Raw genomic sequence first — 11,162 nt, 5'->3', positions numbered from 1 at the left:
TGTCTCCCATCTTGGGACTGCACTTTTCTTTAGGTAAAGGTGCTTCGGATTTGGTCTCTTCTTTGACTGGCAGTAGTCATCCCGATCAAAGTGATCACTGCAGACCCTGTGGTCGGCACGGCGCAGTACATCAACAGGAGTGTCGGCATCCATTTGTAGCACAGCTAGCCATAACTTCAGTGTGTCCGTGTTGAAGTAAGGTAGTCTATGAAAGCTGCGCGAAGAGTAGCGCAACATTTTGTTGCCACAGTTTGGAAATGCGCACTCACGAACCATTGTTTTACTTTTATCCTTTTCTATAAAACTAAACTAACAGTCTTCGGTAACTTAGTCCAATACAAAATCACTTCGGTCGTCTCTCTTCACCTCAGTCAGGTAACTGTTTTTCCACCGGTGTTTTGTCGCGAGTTATCGCGAGATTTCGGAACGAGATTTGTAGCGTGGTGAGATTTGGACACAGCTCACAACAAACAGCGATCTCCAGCTAAAGGTAGAGACATACGTTAATTTCTCCTTTCTAGTATGTTGTCGGACACTCATTGTAACTATCTGAGCCTGTCAGTGTGAAAAAAATGCATGTTTATAGGCCGAATTTTGACGAGAGCCAGTTGCCCTGTGTACGAGCGTTAGCTGGGCTGGAGGCTGCCTGCCCTGCTCAATACTGGCGCGACCTCAAAAAATGTTTTATCCAGCACTCACATATACAGAAAAAATTATGAAAACAGGGCCCAGGTTGAAAAAAACCGAAGTTTCCCTTTAAGAGAAAGCAATTGCAGCTATCTGGGATACAACACTTCTCAGACAGCAAGAAAACTTTCGAATGTCCAGGTCAGCTGTGATTCTACTTACCGAAAAACTTTGTCCAAGGAGAGACAAGGAGAATGTGGGCTCCCGTGGATATGATAAAAAAAAAAGGTAGGGTGTGCTTTGTATCACCTGGCCGACAAGGGAAGACTACGGAAAACATTGAATACATTTGGACTGGCAAAGCAGACTGTATCAGTTATTGTCCGCCATGTATGTCGCAGACTCAACGTCTAGGTCCAGAGTATATAAAGTCACTTAAAAGGAATGGACAATGAAGGTAAAGGCAAAAGAGTGAGGAGTGTCCTGACCAGATATCTAGATCCCTAGATTGATTGATGTAAAATGTTCTTTATCACATTGTTTACTTCCACATGTCCATTAAATATTTGATTCATTTAGGATGGCTCAGGTGTGATTCACAGTTCATTGAAATACCACAACACTGGGTATCGTTCAGATAAGTTACAATTAAGAACTTGCACACAAAGCAACACTGGAGGTGACTATGGCGTGCGCATTTTCCGCGCATGCGTGCTAGGTTGCGTTGCGCCGGCGGACGGAGGAGGGGAGGGGGTCTTAAACGACCATTGTGTGTGTGTGGAGAAGGATAAGGTTAGATGGGATTCACCCTAGATAACGTTAGCCGGTTTAGTGTAGAAGGGGCCTTAATCTCCACTCCCCATCGTCGCCGAATCATGCGCCTCTGTCGTACAAACATGTTGAAACTGCATCTTGATCAAAACTACTGGCCCGTCGTATCTGACTCAAAAATGTTGGCACATTTCCTGCTGCCGCTGCTAAGGGTGTGGCACCACATTTTCTAGCTTCAGCCTCTGGTGTTGAAGGTCCCCAGCCACATGTCAGCCTTGTCACAGACACGGTGGGGGTGTCTAGTTCAGCATCACTGGAGAGTGACGGTGTGTCTGTGGCATAAACACAGGATACATTTTCGGATTCAGAGACATTACAAAATGTACCGCTCTTGTTGCCTCACCTTGATCATTTCCAGCAGAATGACATTGTGAATTTGTTTTGGTCTTATAGGTCAGTGTTTGCTGATGGACCCTCTTAGCCGTGACATTGATGTGGGCAATTGAAAGCCAACTAAACAACATCTTTACTGAGTGAACCCAGATAAGTGGTGATACTTGAAAAAACAGTTTGAGTACATGAGGTAGCATTGTATTGTTGTGAGGAGTGGTGCATGGCGTTCGTCTTGCCTGTTCACAATAAAAGCCAATGGACACGACCGTTTTTGCACTGATTGCAGGAAGGGTCAATGGGTTGACAAAGCCTGACTGTTATGTACTGTCTGGACCATGTTGGTGCTTCTCAATTACTGTATGTCCATACTGGATCTGGTTATGGGTTACTGGCAGGTCCTGTTGACTGAGGCTATGTCTACACTAAGCCGGATAACCCCTTAAACGAATAATTATTTAGCCTAAGCCCCATTTCAGCCGCACTAAACCATCGTTTAAAGCCCCCCCCCCGTCGGACATTTATTTACACAAGTGTGCCGTCTAATTCTTGACTCTCCGGCTCTTAGCTTTGTATGGACTCATTGATCGTTTACGAACTGAGTTCGGAGAGGAAGTGACGCCAGAAAGACCGCGCCCCACACAGGAAGTGACATCAGAAAGAACGCTCCACAGCCAGCTTCATAACAACCCGTTCGGTAACTCGGCGGCAACCACGAGAAAGATGGAGGCCGGTCATCCAGACATGCCCGTGTTTCTCCTTCTTCTACATGTACAGACGCTTGTGGAAATCACACATGAATACCTTAAGAGAAATCTATTGCAGCTATTTGGGATACAACACTTCTCAGACAGCAAGAGAACTTTCCAATGTCCAGGTCAGCTGTGATTCTGCTTACTGAAAAACGTATAGGTCAGTGTTTGCTGATGTACCCTCTTATACACATGTGCTCAGCCGTGACATTGATGTGGGCAATTGAAAGCCAATTAAACAACACCCTAACTGAGTGAACCCAGATAAGTGGTGCCGCTTGAAAAAACTGTTTGAGTACATGAGGTAGCATTGGATTGTTGTGAGGAGTGGTGCATGGCGTTCGTCTTGCCTGTTCACTGATTGCAGGAAGGGTCAATGGGTTGACAAAGCCTGACTGTTATGTACTGTCTGGACCATGTTGGTGCTTCTCAATTACTGTATGTCCATACTGGATCTGGTTAAGGGTTACTGGCAGGTCCTGTTGACTGAGGCTATGTCTACACTAAGCCGGATAACCCCTTAAACGAATAATTATTTAGCCTAAGCCCCGTTTCAGCCGCACTAAACCATCGTTTAAAGCCCCCCTCGTCGGACAATGTTTTACACAAGTGTGCCGTCTATTTCTTGAATCTCCAGCTCTTAGCTTTGTATGGACTCATTGATCGTTTACGAACTGAGTTCGGAGAGGAAGTGACGCCAGAAAGACCACGCCCCACATAGGAAGTGACATCAGAAAGAACGCGCCACAGCCAGCTTCATAACAACCCGTTCGGTAACTCAGAGCTAACCACTGGAAATATGGAGCCGAGTCATCCAGACATGCCCGTGTTTCTCCTTCCTCTACATGTACAGACGCTTGTGGAAATCACACATGAATACCTTAAGAGAAAGCGATTGCAGCTATTTGGGATACAACACTTCTCAGACAGCAAGAAAACTTTCGATTGTCCAGGTCAGCTGTGATTGTGTGCCATGTTGTTCCAGACCACAGCAAACAATACCAAAGATTGTAATAAATCCATTGGAAGAAGACAGCCTGTCCTTTCCTTTAAATTGGACACACACATCTATACCTTTGGCAGTTTTAAGCCAGTAATTTCCAGGCGTTATCTCACCCTCTGAGACACTTACTTAATGTGTTGGCTTCATTATAACACTTACTTACATAAGGCTTTTAACCTTTTGCGGCTCCATACAGATTAGTTTGTTTGTATTTTTGGTCCATTATATGGCTCTTTCAACATGTTGGGTTGCCTACCCCTGGTGTAGGGGGAGGTGAAGTGCACACCCAGTCCAAGCTCCCTTTGAAATTGGTTAGGTGCTCAAATAGGATAGATGGTCATCCCATTCAATGTCTTGGTGGGAGAGTGGTGTGGTGACACTGTTGGCTTTACCACTTCACTGTCTTCTGTTCTTCGGGGCCGGCTTATGAGGTGTTTTCATTTGTAACTTTAGGACATAAGAAGGTTTTGTGGGTTATTTTTGTGGTAAATATAGAAAATATTAAATAAAAAGTGTTTTGTCTCCTCTGTCTGACCCACAGTTTGTAACAAGTGAGCAAAAGCTCACAGTTGATGCCGTCTGGCACTTTGGAGAGGTGTTCTCCTTAGGGATAAATCCTAGTTTTCACTGTTGAGGACAGATGGCAGACAGTGTGTGTGGCATCTTGTGGGTGAGCGGTTGTGGAATAGCCCATATTTGTAGTGGGGTTATGGTATAGGCAGTCGTACAGTATGGACAAAGAACTGAAATGTATTTTTGCACGGACGTACCGTGACGACATCCTGAAGCCCATAGACATTAAATTAAAAATGTCACCTCATGTTGCCCTAAATCACGAGTGTCTCAAAGGGCTGCACGAGCCACAACGACATCCTCGGCTCAGATCCCACATCAGGGCAAGGAGAAACTCAACCCAATGGGATGACAATGAGAAACCTTGGAAGGGACCGCAGATGTGGGGACCCCCCGAAATACCCACCCCACAACCCTCCCCCAACTCGAGTGGATTAAACATAATTTTGTGAGAGTCCAGTCCATAGTGGATCTAACATTATAGTGTGAGAGTCCAGTCGATAGTGGATCTAACATAATAGTGTGAGGGTCCAGTCCATAGTGGATCTAACATAATATTGTGAGAGTCCAGTCCATAGTGGATCTAACATAATAGTGAGAGTTCAGTCCATAGTGGATCTAACATAATAGTGTGAGAGTCCAGTCCATAGTGGATCTAACATAATAGTGTGAGAGTCCAGTCCATAGTGGATCTAACATAATAGTGTGAGAGTCCAGTTCATAGTGGATCTAACATTATAGCGTGAGAGTCCAGTCCATAGTGAATCTAACATAATAGTGTGAGAGTCCAGTCCATAGTGGATCTAACATAATAGTGTGAGAGTCCAGTCCATAGTGGATCTAACATAATATTGTGAAAGTTTAGTACATAGTGGATCTAACATAATAGTGTGAGACTCCAGTCCATAGTGGATCTAACATAATAGTGTGAGAGTCCAGTCCATAGTGGATCTAACATAATATTGTGAAAGTCCAGTCCATAGTGGATCTAACATAATAGTGTGAGAGTCCAGTCCACATTGGATCTAACATAATAGTGTGAGAGTCCAGTTCATAGTGGATCTAACATTATAGTGTGAGAGTCCAGTCCATAGTGGATATAACATAATAGTGTGAGAGTCCAGTCCATAGTGGATCTAACATAATAGTGTTAGAGTCTAGTCCATAGTGGATCTTACATAATATTGTGAGAGTCCAGTCCATAGTGGATCTAACATAATAGTGTGAGAATCCAGTCCATAGTGGATCTAACATAATAATGTGAGAGTCTAGTCCATAGTGGATCTAACATAATAGTGTGAGAGTCCAGTCCATAGTGGATCTAACATAATAGTGTGAGAGTCCAGTTCAAAGTGGATCTAGCATAATAGTGTGAGAGTCCAGTCCATAGTGGATTTAACATAATAGTGAGAGTCCAGTCCATAGTGGATCTAACATAATAGTGTGAGAAGCCAGTCCATAGTGGATCTAACATAATAGTGTGAGAGTCCAGTCCATAGTGGATCTAACATAATAGTGAGAGTCCAGTCCATAGTGGATCTAACATAATAGTGTGAGAGTCCAGTCCATAGTGGATCTAACATAATATTGTGAGAGTCTAGTCCATAGTGGATCTAACATAATAGTGTGAGAGTCCAGTCCATAGTGGATCTAACATAATAGTGTGAGAGTCCAGTCCATAGTGGATCTAACATAATAGTGTGAGAGTCCAGTCCATAGTGGATTTAACATAATAGTGTGAGAGTCCAGTCCATAGTGGATCTAACATAATAGTGTGAGACTCCAGTCCATAGTGGATCTAGCATAATAATGTGAGAGTCTAGTCCATTGTGGATCTAACATAATGGTGAGAGTCCAGTCCATATTGGATTTAACATTATAGTGTGAGAGTCCAGTCCATAGTGGATCTAACATAATATTGTGAGAGTCTAGTCCATAGTGGATTTAACATAATAGTGTGAGAGTCCAGTCCATAGTGGATCTAATATAATAGTGTGAGAGTCCAGTCCATAGTGGATCTAACATAATAGTGTGAGAGTCCAGTCTTTAGTGGATCTAACATAATAGTGTGAGACTCCAGTCCATAGTGGATCTAGCATAATAATGTGAGAGTCTAGTCCATCGTGGGTCAGCAGCAGAGACGTCCCCAGCTGATGCACAGATGAGTGGTCCACCCTGGGTCCCGACTTTGGACATCTACCACTTCATCATCACAGCACCATGTTTTAAGGATCTGTTGAGGGGAGGATAACTTTTTCTCCAAAGCGTGTTCCTTTAATCTCGAATAAAGCTTACCAAGTCCTTGTCAATTTTCAGATTTGCCATCTTCGATTTATTTGACAGAGTGAATGTCCGTCTTATCCGTCTCCCCAAGGACTGAGAGATAAGCTGTTCCACAGGTCTAAGGGGGTTGAGTTGTTTTTGTCCAATCTGACTCCAGTTTCCATGGTAACTGCTCCTTTCGCTGGCTTATTTTGATGACTATTGCCGCTCGCAAATACCTCTCACCCTCATGTCAGGGCTCTTTTGTGTGTCTCTTGATATGTGTTACTTTAAAACGAACCATTTACAGCAATACAGACTGTTATATGATACCAGGGGTCGGCAACCCAAAATGTTGAAAGAGCCATATGGATTAAAAAAATAAATAAAATTAAAAAATCTGTCTGGAGCCGCAAACAATTAAAAGCCTTCTATAAGTGATACAATGAAGGCAACACGTGATATAAGTGTCTATATTAGCCTACTATCAAAATGACTATATGTCAATCTTCGTTGACAGAAATATTGAAATGTAGTATTTATTCTACCCATTTTTACAACACTGGAACACAATAGTAAAACAGGCTTCTCAGAGGGTGAGATAACTCCTCTAAATTACTGGCTTCTATAGATGTGTGTGTCCAAGTTAAAGGAACTGGCAGGCTGTCTTCTTCAATCAATCAATCAATCAATGTTTATTTATATAGCCCTAAATCACTAGTGTCTCAAAGGGCTGTACAAGCCACAACGACATCCTCGGTGTCGAGTGGGTCTGACATAATATTGTGAAAGTCCAACACATCAGCGAAAGTCCAGTCCATGGTGGGGCCAGCGGGAACCATCCCGAGTGGAGACGGGTCAGCAGCGTAGAGATGTCCCCATCTGATGGACAGGCTAGCGGTCCACCCCGGAGCAGAGTAGAAAAGAAAAGAAAAGAAACGGCAGATCTAGGTCAGTAAGAGTCGTCGTTGTGGCAGTATTAATGTTGCGGCTGCTATAGTAGTTATTATTATTATTATTAGTTTGTTGACAATGAGTCAGAACTTCGAATTTTATAAGGTAATGATCGGACATTACTTTAGTGTACGGGAGTATCGTAGCTTTAGAGGTGGTGACACCCCTGACAAGCACTAGATCTATCGTATTACCGTTGCGATGCGTGGGTTCATTTATTATTTGTGTAAGACCACAGCTATCAATTATAGTCTGGAGCGCCACGCATGGAGGGTCCGATGGGGTATTCATATGGATGTTAAAGTCTCCCATTATGATTATATTGTCGGCGTGCGTCACTAGATCAGCAACGAACTCTGAAAATTCATTGATAAAGTCCGAATAGGGCCCAGGGGGGCGGTAGATGACAGCCAGGTGGAGAGGCAGCGGTGTGACAAACCTCATAGTGAGCACCTCAAACGAGTTATATTTATTATTTAGGTCCGAGGTAAGGCTAAAGTTTTTGTTGTATATTAGTGCAACACCCCCACCCCTTTTAATGGGGCGGGCAATATGCGTTCCCGCATAGCCAGGAGGAGACGCCTCACCCAGCGCAAAAAATTCGTCTGGTTTGAGCCAGGTCTCGGCTAAACCAACGACATCAAGATTGTTGTCTCTGATGACTTCATTAACTAATAACGTTTTGGAAGACAATGACCTTATGTTTAAAAAGCCCATATTATAGGTAGTGGGCTGTTTTGAGGAGTTTTTGTTGAAAGTATCCGTAGTAGCAATATTAATAATGTTACGTTTATTATGCATAGTGCACTTTAAATAATTTCGACCATATCTAGGAATTGATATGACAGGAATTTTTAGATTGTTTGCCACCTCAGTAAAATGCATGTCCACCTCTGACGCAGAAAAAACATTATGTGAGTTGTATATTATTCTAGAAGAATTGCTATGTGTGCAGGGATTATCCAGCCTGGCGTTGGCTAGTTCTAGCTTAACAGACTCCTTATTAGCGCTTCTTTGTGGATTAGCATTTAGCTTTTTCGTTAGCCCCGCTAACAACAAAGCATTTAGCTTTGTTGTTAGCCCCGCCCGACACCCCCGCTTCTGCTTCCGAGCGCACCGCTTACGTCTCTTTCGCTGACCGTCTCCGCTGGAAGTCGACGTCGCTGCTTCAAAGGCCACTGCTGGATGTAGCTCGCGAAGAATTCCCAAGCTAGCGAGCAGGTCCATCGTACACGCATCTATCAGCCCAAAATGGCCCGATCTCTCCACATCCAGAATCGTAAGTCGGTCGTAAGTGATCACGGAGTGAACACGCTGTGAGCCAGCCATGAAATTGACTGAATTGAGGGGTATTTTTGCCCTCACTTCCAGGAGCGCTCGCACGAAGCCGCTGCTCTGAAGCGCAGCCATCTTGTAAATGGATGTATAACAATCTACGCAATAATATATAAAAGGAAGGGAACAAACCCCGACTGTGTGTCGGGGTTTGGAACTAAACTACCACACACAGTGAAAAAACATTCTAAGGATGTAACAGTACAACCCAAAAGTGGTTAGTGAGAATATTGTATGTCTGTTTAATTTTCCATAATCAAAGTTTTTTTTTTACCTGCACTTCGCTGGCTGTCTCTGCATCCTGCGGTCCAGACCATCAACCCCCAAGTCATACCAAAACATAACATCCTAATATCAACCACCACCATGGACCACCATGGAAACAAGCCTTTTGCCTTTTGAAAGCATTACATGGATTCAATTATTTAAGATGTCAATAAACTTCTCAATCAATCAATCAAACATCGACAATTATGCTCATAAGTTAATGTGTAGAAATGCACTTTGCGTCTAATGCAGGGGTCTCAGACTCAATTTACCTGGGGGCCACTGGATGCAGAAACTGGGTGAGGCTGGGCCGCAAGAAAATATTTCTTAAAAAAATCTAACATGCACTTTGTAATGAATTCACCTTCTTTGAATGGCTAACCCGCCCTAGCAACATACTTGCCAACCCTCCCGATTTTTTCCGGGAGACACCCGAATTTCAGTGCCCCTCCCGACAATCTCCCGGGGCAACCATTCTCCCGAATTTGTTTCGATTTTAACCGGGACAACAATATTAAGGGTGTGCCGTGATGGCACTGCCTTTAACGTCCTCTACAACCTGTTGTGGCGTCCGCTTTTTCACCATACAAACAACGTGCCGGCCCAGTCACATGTTGTATGAGGCTTCTGCAGACACACGTGAGTGACTGCAAGACATACTTCGTCAACAGCCACACAGGTCACACCGCGTATGGCCGTATAAACAACTTTAACATTGTTACAAATATGCCAAACAAGAATGACAAACACATTTCGGGAGAACATCCGCACCGTAACACAACATAAACACAACAGAACAAATACCCAGAATCCCATGCAGCCCTAACTCTTACGGGCTAGGATATACACCCCCCCTACCACCAAACCCCGCCGCCCCCCAACCGACGCAGATGTGTGGGGGGGGCAGGGTTGGGGGGGCGGGGTTTGGTGGTAGCGGGGGTGTATATCCTAGCCCGTAAGAGTTAGGGCTGCATGGGATTCTGGGTATTTGTTCTGTTGTGTTTATGTTGTGTTACGGTGCGGATGTTCTCCCGAAATGTGTTTGTCATTCTTGTTTGGTGTGGGTTCACAGTGTGGCACATATTTGTAACAGTGTTAAAGTTGTTTATACCTCCACCCTCAGTGTGACCTGTGTGGCTGTTGACCAAGTATGTTTTGCAGTCACTTACGTGTGTGTACGGAAGCCAAATTCAACATGTGACTGGGCCGGCCCGCTGTTTGTACAGGTTGTAGAGGGCGCTAAAGGCAGTGCCATCACGGCACGCCCTTAATATTGTTGTTTGGGTGAAAATCGGCAGACATTCGAGAGAATGCTTGCCCTGAAATTCGGGCGTCTCCCGGAAAAATCGGGAGGGATGGCAAGATGACGCTGTCAAGCGCCATTCATATAAAACTTGCGGGCCGCACTAACATTACATTTTCATATTAAGGTGCGGGCCGCAAAACAATGTCTCATGGGCCGCAATTGGCCCGCGGGCCGCGTGTCTGAGAGCCCTGATCTAATGCAATGTACAAATCAAAAGTGGTTGAGGTGAATGTTTTGTCTGTGTTTAATTTGACCTCGTCTGCTTTGTACTGATTCTTTTCAGTCAGTGCCGGTGGTGGAAATGCTCGGCGGTTCAAACTGAGGCGGTTTTATTTTCCTCAGTGGGCAAATAAACAGGATTAATGGCAGGAAATGGGAGCGTGTTGTGATTTGGACCTTCTGTCCGCCACTCTTGAACCCCATTACTGCAGAGGAGAGACACAGGGAAATTGTTATTTATTGGTTTTCGAAACCCCCTGCCCAGTTGCAATCTCAGGTTATTAATGATTCATCATTAGTAACACTGCCTGCCAGGTGAGTGCTGCAGATGCAATTGTGTCTGGTGAGGATGACTTTTTTTTTTTTCTAAAAATAAACCATAAATATTGAATATTGCGTTCATAGTGTAGTGTTTATCTGAGAAAATGTCTAACTGGTGAAGTTTTTAATCAGAAAAAAAATGTAACAAAAAAATCTCCACCACCTACAGCAGGGATCACCAACGCGGTGCCCGCGGGCACCAGGTAGCCCGTAAGGACCAGATGAGTAGCCCACTGGCCTGTTTTAAAAATAGCTCAAATAGCAGCACTTACCAGTGAGCTGCCTCTATTTTTTAAATTGTATTTATTTACTAGCAAGCTTGTCTCGCTTTGCTCGACATTTTTAATTCTAAGAGAGCCAAAACTCAAATAGAATTTGAAAA

At 44.0% G+C, this 11,162-nt stretch overlaps 1 protein-coding gene across 2 annotated transcripts in view; it reads left to right on the top strand.

Moving 5' to 3' along the window:
- The window catches only part of galnt9 (polypeptide N-acetylgalactosaminyltransferase 9), a 230,961-nt gene that overhangs the window by 91,259 nt on the left and 128,540 nt on the right, over window positions 1-11,162 (top strand). The window lies entirely within an intron of this gene.

The sequence above is a fragment of the Entelurus aequoreus genome, linkage group LG06 (assembly GCF_033978785.1).
Source record: "Entelurus aequoreus isolate RoL-2023_Sb linkage group LG06, RoL_Eaeq_v1.1, whole genome shotgun sequence".
Classification (NCBI taxonomy): Eukaryota; Metazoa; Chordata; class Actinopteri; order Syngnathiformes; family Syngnathidae; genus Entelurus; species Entelurus aequoreus.
The sequence above is the reverse complement of the archived record's forward strand: the minus strand, read 5'-3'. Positions and strand labels throughout refer to the sequence as shown.